Source organism: Triticum aestivum, chromosome 6B (assembly GCF_018294505.1).
Source record: "Triticum aestivum cultivar Chinese Spring chromosome 6B, IWGSC CS RefSeq v2.1, whole genome shotgun sequence".
NCBI classification, from domain to species: Eukaryota; Viridiplantae; Streptophyta; class Magnoliopsida; order Poales; family Poaceae; genus Triticum; species Triticum aestivum.
The window spans coordinates 390,009,959-390,023,207 of record NC_057810.1 but is presented as its reverse complement, the minus strand read 5'-3'; positions in this window follow the sequence as shown (position 1 = coordinate 390,023,207).

Below are 13,249 nucleotides of genomic sequence, written 5' to 3'. Positions count from 1 at the left end.
GCCTCGGAGTCTAAGGAGCGCGAAAAGCAAAGTGCTAGGGTAGGTGAGGTATAGCAGGAGCTCCAGGACCTTGGCAAGAAATGCGAGTCCGTGGAGCATGATCTGAAGGCCAAAGAGGCCGAGCTTGTGAAGGCTCTTATGAGCTTAAAAGACGCCAAGGCCGAAGCCGAGAAAGCACAGCAGGAGATCCGGGAGGCCAAGAAGATAGCAGTGGGTAAGAAGTTCTTTATGCAAAGCAAACTTGTGGAGGAGGCGTTTCTTTTACTTACTCAAATTCAGAGCTCTCCAGGGGCATTCGCAGATCTGCCAGGCAGCGTATCAGACGCTGCGGAGTTCTACCGTGCCCAGGAGGGGAACTCAACGGAGAAGCTGTTCTGGTCCCAGTATGCTGGGGCCGAACACCCGATGCCTCTGAGTGACCAACTGAAGCAGTTGTTCGAACTCCACAGAGCGGCCGAACTGGCTATGAAGGGGTTCATAGTCCGGATGTGCCTGGTGAGCTCATGCCCAGTAGCTACTTCGGCCTGATCAAGAGGATGATGGGTGCCTGCCTGCAGCTTGAGGTGGTCAAGCGATCCGTGTGCATGGAGGGTGCCCGCCAGGCCCTTGCCCGCATCAAAGTGCATTGGGGCAAGATGGATGCAGAGAAGCTGGTCAAGGACGGACCACCGGAGGGCAAGGCGCATCGCCATCCCGAGCTATACTATGATGGCGTTATGAAGGGTGCTCGCCTCGTGGCTGACGAATGTACCAAGGACACCATTTTTGAATGAATTCGCTTCTGTCATGGTTGAATTTTAAGGACGAAGTTACTTGCACTATGTAGCGCTTTGGTTATTTAAAATATTACCTTCTGTGCGGCTATTTATAAAATCCTGAAAGTAGGCCAGTCGTCGGCTTCCGCCCCCGCGTGACTAGCACTGGGGTGTTCGTGGAAAATCCGGACACTCTTTATCCAAATGTTTGGTCCCTGAAGGAGGTGTCCAGCGCAGCGAACGAGCCACTCGGACTATGCGGCTTTATAACTTTCACTTAGTCATAGAATTCTACAATTTTAAATTTCGGTGAAGCCCCTAGAATCCGGAAGGCCGAATTGGGGCGCTATATACGCCTTGATCGGACAAAGCTGATTTATCGCCTAAAGCGGAAAATCTTTAAGGATTTTAGTACCTCTCGAACAGCGACCAGCTCTCGCCACATCATGCCGGTCAGTTTTCGGCTTTCTCTACTGAGGTGCTCGTCCGGAAGAACCGGGACACAATCGCAGTAGTTCTCCCTGCGCTACCTTAGCCGATATAACGGAACGTATGGCACCAAAACAAGGGAGCCGGGCTATCCCAACTGTAGACCCAAGACATGATTCGGAGCTGATGCATATAGTGCTATAAGTTCGGGGTGCCGCACTATTGAAAGTGTTCGGACTTTTAGTTGCCATATTACGGGGCGTCGTAAGAAGCCCCTGGCAAACTGGCCGTACCAAGGTGTACGGATGCAATACCAAATAAACATTTATAAGAGAAAAATACTCAAATAAGGATAATAAGCTGACGCTATATATAATCTCCATTTGACGAAAAATACGTTTAAGCGTATGTTTACAATGGATGCATTAGGTAGAGATAAAAATAGGACTATTTGACATGTCCTTTCCAGGTGCAAGCCGTGTGCGGATAGATGAAGCAGGTATAATGATCGTAAATAGATTCCACCTGGGTATTTCCTTCTGCGCACAACGTCTGTTGCCTCCTTGGGTGTCTCTTCCATATGAGTCCGGCAATTAGGCTCTTCTGAGGATGCTGCACTAACGCGGTGTCCTGAAAGGTAAAAGGGAAAGAGTATGAAGGTAGTTAGCGGTTACCCGCATTATCGACTGAGTCGTTGATGCGCCTCTGCCTATTCCCAAGGTATCTTGAGTGTGTAATTGTGTATGCGTGGCACAAATGCTGCTTTGAAGGGGCTTGAGTGGAGGCCAGACTGCTAATCACGATCTTGACGTTCGTGTTGATCCTATTGCGGGGTGCTCCGGACTCGTTTGACAATGCTCAAAGTTGTAGCCCGGTTGGTTTGTCGGAGGAGGCCGCATTGTACTTCTGCTGCGAGGGCTGCCGTATGCTCTTCTGTTCGAAGGGAGCGGTCCATATTTCCGTTGACAGTGATGACCCCACGCGGTCCTGGCATCTTGAGCTTGAGATATGCGTAGTGTGGCACCGCATTGAATCTTGCGAATGCGGTCCGCCCGAGCAGTGTGTGGTAGCCGCTGCGGAAAGGGACAATGTAGAAGATCAGCTCTTCACTCCTGAAGTTGTCTGGGGATCCAAAGACCACTTCCAATGTTATAGAACCCGTGCAGCGGGCCTCTACTCCAGGAATGACACCTTTAAAGGTGGTTTTGGTGGGCTTGATCCTTGAAGGATCAATGCCCATCTTGCACACTGTGTCCTTATAAAGCAGGCTCAGGCTGCTGCCGCCGTCCATAAGGACACGCGTGAGGTGGAAGCCGTCGATGATTGGGTCTAAGAACAATGCGGCTGAGCCGCCGTGACGGATGCTGGTAGGGTGATCCCTATGGTCAAAGGTGATCGGACAAGCTGACCATGGGTTGAACTTGGAGGCGACTGGCTCCATCGCATAGACGTCCCGTAGTGCCCGCTTTCGTTCCCGCTTGGGGATGTGGGTGGCGTAGATCATATTGACCGTTTTCACCTAGAGGGGGGGGGGGGAATTTCTTCTGCCCCCCGTATTCGGACGTTGGGGCTCATCGTCATTGTTGCTGTGCAGCCCCTTGTCCTTGTTTTCGGCGTTTATCTTGCCGGCCTGTTTGAACCCCCAGCAGTGTCTATTGGTGTGGTTGGCTGGTTTGTCCAGTGTGCCATGAATTTGGCACGAGCGCTCTAGTATGCGGTCCAGACTGGACGGTCCCTGATTATTTCTTTTGAACGGCTTTTTCCGCTGTCCGGATTTAGGTCCGCTGAATCCGGCGTTGACTGTCGTGTCTTCCGTGCTATCGCCGTTGTTCCTCTCTTATGTCTGTTGCGCCGTGGCTTAGCATCACGGCCGTCCGAAGTGCCGCAATGTGGTGTGGTGCCGCTACGAGCCAACCAGCTATCCTCAACCGCACAAAAATGGGTCATTAGGGTTGTGAGAGCTGCCATAGACTTGGGTTTTTTCTGGCCGAGGTGTCAAGCGAGCCACTCGTCGCAGATATTATGCTTAAAAGCCTCCAGGGCTTCGGCGTCCAGACAGTCGACTATTTGGTTCTTTTTAGTGAGGAACCGAGTCCAGAATTTCCGGGCTGACTCTCCGGGCTGTTGAGTAATGTGGCTCAGGTCATCAGCGTCTGGTGGTCGCACATATGTGCCCTGGAAGTTGTCAAGGAATGCATCTTCTAGGTTTTCCCAACTGCCAATGGAATTTGCTGGCAGGCTGTTTAACCAGTGCCGGGCTGGTCCTTTGAGCTTAAGGGGGAGATACTTGATGGCGTGTAGATCATCTCCGCGGGCCATGTGAATGTGGAGACGGAAATCTTTGATCCATACTGCGGGGTCTATTGTGCCATCGTATGATTCGATGTTTACGGGTTTGAACCCTTCTGGGAATTCATGATCCATTACTTCGTTCGTGAAGCAGAGGGGGTGTGCGGCGCCTCTGTGCCGGGCTATGTGGCTACCCAGGTTGGATTGGTCTGGGTTGCTATGTTCGGCCCGGCCGGATTTGTTGATGATGTATCCAGCGTGACGATCGTCGTCGCGCGCTGGGGCGCACCCCCTCGATCCGTAGATCAATCTTGGCTGTCCTGCTTTATTGTCCAGAATATCTTTCAGGTCGTGCCTGTTGCCCTGAGCCGTAGTGTATCGGTGTGGGGGTGCGGGCTAGTATCCGGTTTTGTCCCGGCCATGGGGTGGCCGGTCAACCGTTTGGCATTCGAGTCCATATTCCTCGGCTGCCAGAACTTCAGTCCATCTATCTGTGAGCAGGTCTTGATCAGCTTGTAGTTGCTGCTGCTTCTTCTTCAGGCTCCTTGCAGTGGCTATAAGCCTACGCTTGAAGCGCTCCTGCTCCACGGGATCCTCAGGTATGCCGAACTCGTCGTCGCCGAGGCTGATCTCGTCTTCAGAGGGGGGCATGTAGTTGTCCTCCTCCGGGTATGCGTCTGTCGCCTGTTCTTCTGGGATGACCTGCTCGTCTTTGTGTTCGGCCTGCTCAAAGGCTGGCTGATCAGGGTTATATTCTTCTTTGGCGCCATCCGGATTATTTTCGCCTCCGGGGCCGGTGTTGCTATGGCAGGGCTTGGAGCGGCGCCGACGACGCCCATTCTTTGATTTTCTTCCTGAGGGGTTATCCTCCATTGCCTCATCGACATTAGTTTCCTTCGGAGTGTCCACCATATATATATCATATGAGGAGGTGGTCGTCCACCACCCGGTGAGCGGTGGCTCCTGTGATTCTCCTACATCGTCGTCCATACCGTCGATGTCTTCGAAGTCGAAGTCAAGCACGTCGGTTAGATCATCGTTCGTGGCAATGAAGTGGGTGGTGGGTGGGCAACGAATTCCGTTGTCGTCTGCTTCCCACTCGAGCCGGATACAGTTCGGCCCGGAGTCTCCTGACAAGGAGAGAGACTTCAATAAGTCCAGCATGTCGCCAAAGGGCGAGTGCTGAAAAACGTCCGCCGCGGTGAATTCCATCACCGAAGCCCAACCAGGAATGGTGGGCTCGGGGGCACGCGGACTGGAACCCGCGTCCGGATATGAATCCGGGGGTCCGGAGTCAAAGGTTCCCTCAGGGGTGAAACTTGTGTTCGGCTCCATCGCCGATGAAGGTACGGCCTACGGGGCGGGGTCTAGCCCTCCGTCCTTAGGCTTCTTCCGGGACGATATCTCGAGCGACATCTGACAGCAGGTCTAAGCCATGCTCAACTGTTCGGCGCTTCTGGCGCTGGCCCGAATTCGTCGAAGATCAAGTCTCCGCGGATATCCGCCATGTAGTTCAGGTTTCTGAACCTTATTTGATGGCCGGGTGCATAGCTATCGATCTCCTCCAAGTGGCCAAGCGAATTGGCCCGCAGAGCGAAGCCGCCGAACATGAAGATCTGTCCGGGGAGGAAAGTCTCACCCTGGACAGCGTCGTTAATGGCGATTGAAGGAACCATCGAGCTTGACAGCGACGTCACAGAGGAACTCTCAATGAAAGCACCAATGTCGGTGTCAAAACCGGCGGATCTTGGGTAGGGGGTCCCGATCTATGCGTCAAGGATGATGGTAACAAGAAGTAAGGGACACAGATGTTTACCCAGGTTCGGGCCCTCTCGATGGAGGTAAAACCCTACTTCCTGCTTAATTAATATTGATGATATGGGTAGTACAAGAGTAGATCTACCACGAGATCGTAGAGGCTAAACCCTAGGAGCTAGCCTATCATGGTATGAATGTAATTGTGATCGTCCTTCTAAGGACCAACCTCTCCGGTTTATATAGACACCAGAGAGGGCTAGGGTTTACATGGAGTCGGTTACAAAGAAGGAAATATAATATCCGGATCGCCAAGCTTGCCTTCCATGCCAAGGAAAGTCCCATCCGGACACGGGCCAAAGTCTTGAGTCTTGCATCTTCACGCTTCAATAGTCCGGACGTTGTACACAGTCCGGCTGTCCGGATACCCCCTAATCCAGGAGTCCCTCAATCCCCCTTATGTCAGAGGGCACACCATAAATTGTTTTTATCCACCCAAGCTTCTGTTCTCGTGAGATCCCTCTTTGGGGCCTTTTCCGGCACTCTGCCGGAGGGGGATTCGATCACGGAGGGCCTCTACAGCAACCTTGCTCCCCTTCCGATGATGTGTGAGTAGTTTACCACTTACCTACGGGTCCATAGCTAGTAGCTAGATGGCTTCTTCTCTATATTTAATCTTCAATACAATGTTCTCCTCGATGTTCTTGCAGATCTATTCGATGTAATCTTCTTTTGCGGTGCGTTTGTTGAGATCTGATGAATTGTGGATTTATGAATTTTATTTTAGTCTTATCTGAACTTTTTATGCGTGATTAATATACCTTTGTATTTCCCTCCGATATATCGATATGGGCTGACCAATTAGATTGGTTTATCTTGCAATGGGAGAGGTGCTTTGTGATGGGTTCAATCTTGCGGTGTCCTCACCCAGTGACAGTAGGGGTAGCGAGGCATGTATTTGTATTTTTGCCATCAAGGATAAAAAGATGGGGTTTTTAACAAATTGAATCTATCCCTCTACATCATGTCATCTTGCTTGAGGCGTTACTCCGTTCTTGCTAACTTAATACACTAGATGCATGCTGGATAGCGGTTGATGTGTGGAGTAATAGTAGTAGATGCAGGCAGGAGTCGGTCTACTTGTCACGGACATGATGCCTATATTCATGATCATTGACTTATATATCGTCATAACTTTGCGATTTTCTATCAATTGCTCAACAGTAATTTCTTCACTCACCATATGTGTTCTTTCAGTAGAGAAACTTCTAGTGAAAACTATGGTCCCCAGGTCTATTTCTCATCATATATTTTCAGATCTATAAAACCAAAAACCCAAAAATACCTTGATGCAATTTATTTATATTTACTTTATTTTGCCTTTTACTTATCTTTTTATCTATCTCTATTAGATCTCACTCTTGCTAGTGACCGTGAAGGGATTAACAACCCCTTTTTCGTGTTGTGTGCAAGTGTTTGTTACTTTGTGCAAGTGCGTCTATTGGGGAATTGCTTGTACCTCCTACTAGATTGATACCTTGGTTCTTAACTAAGGCAAATACTTATTTTACTTTGCTTCATCACCCTATCCTCTTCAAGGGTAAAATAACCGCAAGCTCAAGAAGTACAAGGAAGTATTTCTGACGCCGTTGCCGAGGTGGTTCTACATCAAGCCTACCAAGTACCTATCATAAACTCTCATCTCTTGCATTACATTATTTTCCATTTACCCCTCATTTTCCTCTCCCCTGCTTCTAAAACATTTTCAGAAAAAAAATATTTGCCTTTATATTTGCCTTCTTTACGTTCTTCTTTTCGTTTGCTTGTGTGCTAGATTACTTGCTTGCCTTGTTATCATGGCTAGTCCTTTTATCATAGGTTGTACTATGGAGAGTGGGGTTATTAATTTCAAACAAAGGGGAGGAGAGATTTTAAAAGATGTTTGGTGTAGAATTTGTGATTCTCAGAATAGATCTACTCCTAAGCAATCCGCTACCGTTCTTCTTCGAAATTTTTATCTGGGTGTTACTACTTGGTATAGATTTGTGCTAGTCACTATCACTGGGGGTAATTTATAGGGTAGTCACCATGTTGATGCTTACAATGCTATGGTAAATTTGGTGGGATCACCACCAACCATGATTAATGAAACAACTTTAACTTTCGAACATGTGATGCAAAGGGTTGATATCATTGAAAATAAAAATTCTACCTTAGAGATTATTGAAAATTTGGATAAAAAGATCCATAATCATATTACACAATTTGGATCCAAGGAAGGAATCACCTTAAAACTCTAAAGGCGAAAGAGCCTATAATTAATGAAAGGGGAAAACAAGGATCCGCTACAATCGATAAGCTAGAAGATATTATTACCAATTTGGGTTCCGCTTTTTCCACTGTCAAGAATATTCCAAAATTTGCTCCTAATAAAAATATTAAGTTTATCTATGTTCCTAGAAATAAGGGTGAATCATCTAGTAAAGGAAACGAGGATCTTAAGATGATAGGTATTTGCCCTAGATTCATCAGTATTATTAAGGAACCAATCGACGAACGAATTTCTAGATTTTCTACCTAGAAGTGTGATCATCAACAAACCTAATGAAATTCCTAACGAATATGGATGTATAATTGAGGAATTGAATACCAAAGATGACAATACCTATATCTTTGCATTATGCCAAGCTAGGGGCATAAAACAATAGCGCTTGTTGGGAGGCAACCCAATTTTATTTTGTGTTTTTTTTGCTTCTGTTTTTCAATAAATACACAATATTACTTCTGTAATAATTGTGTTTTGGTGTTTTAATTACTGTTTGAGCCAAGTAAGACCTTTGGGATGCTTTGGTATATCGTTGATTTGATTTTGCTGAAAAACAGGAACTTTTGCGCCAGTAACAGAATTGTTAAATTCACTAGAGCATGTAAAAAATATGAATATTTTAGACAAGATTGATATATAAATTGCCTATGTTGTCCTAATTTTTTTGTCTTTTTATAGTTACATAAGTATGATGAATATTCGGGTCTTTACAGACTATTTTTTTGACAGATTCTGTTTTCAATGTGTTGTTTGCTTATTTTTATGAATATATGGTTAGTATCGGGGCGTATGAACCATGGAGAAGTTAGAATACAATAGATATAACAAAAATTTAAAATTGGAATGAGTTCACAAAAGTAGCTAAAAGTGGAGATTTGTTTTATCATACTAACGAATCTCATGAGTTTTTTGTTGAGTTTTGTGTTATGAAGTTTTCAAGTTTTGGTAAGGATTTGATGGACTATGGAATAAGGAGTGGCAAGAGCCTAAGCTTGGGGATGCCCAAGGCACCCCAAGGTAATATTCAAGGACAACCAAGCATCTAAGCTTGGGGATGCCCTGGGTGGCATCCCCTCTTTTATCTTCGATCCATCGGTAAATTTACTTGAGGCTATATTTTCATTCACCACATGATACGTGTTTTGCTTGGAGAGTCTTGTATTATACAAGTCTTTGCTTTGACAGAATCATCCTTCCTGTACACACCTTTTGAGAGGGACACACATTAATTTTGAATTTATTAGAATACTCTATGTGCTTCACTTATATCTTTTGAGCTAGGTAGTTCTAGTGCTTCATTTATATATTTTTAGAGGATGGCGGTGCTTTTATTTTGTAGAGATTGATGAACTCTCATGCTTCACTTATATTATTTTGATAATCTTGAAAATAATATATCTTAGGTTATGAATTTGGTCATAATATGATGGGTATCCAAGAGGGATATAATAAAAACTTTCATGAAGAGCATTAAATATATGAGAAGTTTGATTCCTTACATTTGTTTTGAGATATAAAGATGGTGATATTAGAGTAATGCTAGAGAGTAATTATGGATTAGTAGAAATACTTTTGTTAAGGTTTGTGATTCCCGAAGCATGCATGTATGGTCTATCGTTATGCGGTGAAGTTAGAGCAAGATTTATTTTTGATTGTCTTCCTTATGAGTGGCGGTCGAGGACGAGCGATGGTCTTTCCCTACTAATCTATCCCCTAGGAGCATCTGTATTAGTACTTCGCTTTGATGGCTAATAAGTTCTTGCAATAAGTATGTGAGTTCTTTATGACTAATGTTGAGTCCATGTATAATATGCACTCTCACCCTTCCACCATTGCTAGCCTCTCTAGTACAGCGGAACTTTCAGTGGTGCATTAAACCCACCATATATCCTTCCTTAAAACAACCACCATACTTACCTATTATGGCATTTCCATAGCCATTCTGAGATATATTGCCATGCAAATTCCACCGTTTTGTTTACTATGACACATACCATCATTGTCATATTTCTTTGTGTGATCATATAGTTGACATAGTATTTGTGGCATGGACACCGTTCATATTTTTTATACAAGTTACACTAGATCATTGCACATCCCGGTACACAACTGGAGGCATGCATATAGAGTCATATTTTTGTTCTATTATCGAGTTGTAATTCTTCAGTTGTAAGTAAATAAAAGTGTGATGATAATCATTATTAGAGGGAAGGATGATCGAAGATATTATTCCCTCACAAGTTGGGATGAGACTCTGGACTTAAAATAAAAAAGAGGCCAAAGAGCCCAAAAGAAAAAAAAAGAAAAAAAGAAAAAAATGAGAGAAAAGAGAGAATGGACAATGTTACTATCCTTTTCCACACTTGTGCTTCAAAAATAGCACCATGTTCTTCATGATAGAGAGTCTCGTATTTTATCACTTTCATATACTAGTGGGAATTTTTCATTATAGAACTTGACTTGTATATTCCAATGATGGGCTTCCTCAAATTGCCCAAGGTCTTCGTGAGCAAGAAAGTTGGATGCACACCCACTTAGTTTTCTTTTGAGCTTTCAAACACTTATAGCTCTAGTGCATCTCTTGCATTGCAATCCCTACTCACTTGCATCGATATCAATTGATGGGCATCTCCATAAACCATTAATTTTCCTAGTTGATGTGAGACTTTCTCCTTTTTTTCTTCTCCTCACAACCTCCACCATAATCTATTCCACCTATAGTGCTATATCCATGGCTCATGCTCATGTATTGCGTGAACATTGAAAAAGCTTGAGAGCATTAAAATTATGAAACAACTTCTTGGTTTGTCATCGGGGTTGTGCATGATAAATACTTTACGTGATGAAGATAGAGCATGACAAGATTATATGATTTTGTAGGGATAACTTTCTTTAGCCACGATATTTTCAGAAGACGTGATTGCTTTATTAGTATGCTTGAAGTATTATTGTTTTTATATCAATATTAAACTTTTGTTTTGAACCTTATGGATCTGAATATTCATGCCATAATAAGAAAAATTACGTTGATAAATATGTTAGGTAGCATTCCACATCAAAATTTTAGTTTTTATCGTTAATCCACTCAATGACGAGCAGGAATTAAGCTTGGGGATGCTTGATACGTCTCCAATGTATTTATAATTTTTGGTTGTTCCATGCTATTATATTATCCATCTTGGATGTTTTATATGCATTAATATGCTATTTAATATCAATTTTTGGGACTAACCTATTAACCTAGTGCCCAGTGCCAGCTGCTATTTTTTCCTTGATTTTGTCTTCTACAGAAATCAAAAACTTAGTCTAGACGGAATGAAACTTTTTGAGGACTTCTCTTGGACCAGAAGACAACCACAAAGCTTCAGGAAGAGGCCATAAGACCCACGAGGGAGCCACAAGCCGTTAGTGCATGCCCCTAGGCTTGTGGGCCCCTCGCAGCTCTGCTAACCCTAATATTTGCTCTATAAATACCCAAATATTCCCCTTACATAGAAGGGAACATCAAAAATACTTTTCCACCATCGCAAGCTTCTGTTCTCGTAAGATCCCATCTTGGGACTTTTTCTGGCACTCTGATGGAGGGGTATTCGATCACAAAGTGTCGGCATTCTGGCAATGGGGGTCCCCAGACTTGCCTGCCTGCGGCCCACGGCGTGGCTCCACCAGTGGCCCAGCATAGCCCGTCTTCATCAACCAACACTCAAGACCCTTGAGGGAGCCCTGGATTACGTGGTATCCGGACAGCCGGACTATATGCTCTGTCCGGACTGTTGGAGCGTGAAGATACAAGACTCAAGACTCCATCCCGTGTCCGGATGGGACTCTTCTTTGCGTGGAAGACAAGCTTGGCGATCCAGATATTATATTTCCTTCCTTGTAACCGACTCCATGTAAACCCTAGCCCTCTCCGGTGTCTATATAAACTGGAGAGGTTGGTCCTTAGAGGGACGATCATAATCATAATCATCATAGGCTAGCTTCTAGGGTTTAGCCTCTATGATCTCGTGGTAGATCTACTCTTCTACTACTCATATCATTAATATCAATCAAGCAGGAAGTAGGGTTTTACCTCCATAGAGAGGGCCCGAACCTGGGAAAACATTGTGTCCCTTGCCTCCTATTACCATCAGCCTAAGACGCATAGATCGGGACCCCCTACCCGAGATCCGCCGGTTTTGACACCGACATTGGTGCTTTCATTGAGAGTTCCGCTGTGTCGTCGCTGCAAGGCCTGATGGCTCCTTCAGTCATCAACAACAACGCGGTCCAGGGTGAGACTTTTCTCCTCGGACAGATCTTCGTGTTTGACGGCTTCGCACTGCAGGCCAATTCTCTTGGCCACCTGGAGCAGATCGACAGCTACGCTCCTGGCCACCAGGTCAGGTTCGGAAACCTGAACTACACGGCCGATATCCGCGGAGACTTGATCTTCGACGGGATCGGGACTGCGCCAGGAGCGCCGGACAATCACGACGAGCACGGCTTAGACCTGATGTCGGACAATGCTCGGGATATCACCCCTGCAGTAGCCCCGGACCTAAATCCAGAACAGATCGCGTCGCCCAAGGATGGGTGGATGGAGCCCGTCCCTCAAGCCGCACACTCATTGGCGGTAGAGCCGAACACATGCCTCACCTCTAAGGAAGCCTGTGATACTGGACCCCCGGACTCGTATCCGGCTGTAGGTTCCCGTCCACGCGCTCCCGAGCCCACCGAACCTGGTTGGGCTCCGGTAATGGAGTTCACCGCTGCGGATATCTTCTAGCACTCGCCCTTTGGCGATGTCCTGAACTCTTTAAAGTCTCTCTCTTTGTCAGGAGACTCTCGGCCGAACTATGTCCGACTCGAGTGGGAAGCAGGCGACGAAGGAATTCATTGCCCACCCACCACCCACTTCATAGCCACCGTCGATGACTTAACCGAAGTGCTTGACTATGACTCCGAAGACATCGACGGTATGGACGACGATGCAGGAGAAGAACAGGAACTACCGCTCACGGGGCGGTGGATGGCCACCTCCTCATACGATATATATATGGTGGGCACTCCGAAGAAAGCTAATGGCAACGAGGCAATGGAGGATAACCCCTCAGGGAAGAAAGCTAAGCATGGGCGCCGTCAACGCTGCTCCAAGCCCCGCCACAACAATTCCTGCACAAGAGACGAAACCAAACCGGATGGTGCCAAAGATGAATACAACCCCGAGCAGCCAGCCTTCAAGCAGGCCGGACTGGCCACGGTCGGATACTTGGAAAGGAATAACTATATGCCTCCCTCCGAAGATGAGGTAAGCCTCGGCAATGGCGAATTCGACATGCCTGAGGATCCAGTGGAACAAGTTCACTTGAAGCGATGGCTCATGGCCACGGCAAGGAGCCTGCAAAGGAAGCAACAGCAGCTTAAAGCTGACCAAGATTTGCTCGTGGACAGGTGGACCAAGGTCCTGGCCACCAAAGAATACGGACTCGACCGCCACGACAAAGGGCACACATGGCATAATTTGCTACCTCAACCTAAGCAGGAGAACCCAAGGCACACACCCCAACGTCAACACACCACAACGGTCCACGACAATACGAAGGAAACACGAGGAGGCATCCTCAAGCCTTAGCGCAATCATCATAAACGTCAAGTCAGGGAAGTTGGTGTCGAATTCAGCGGTCCCCAGTCTGTTCGGGGGAAAAAGAACAGC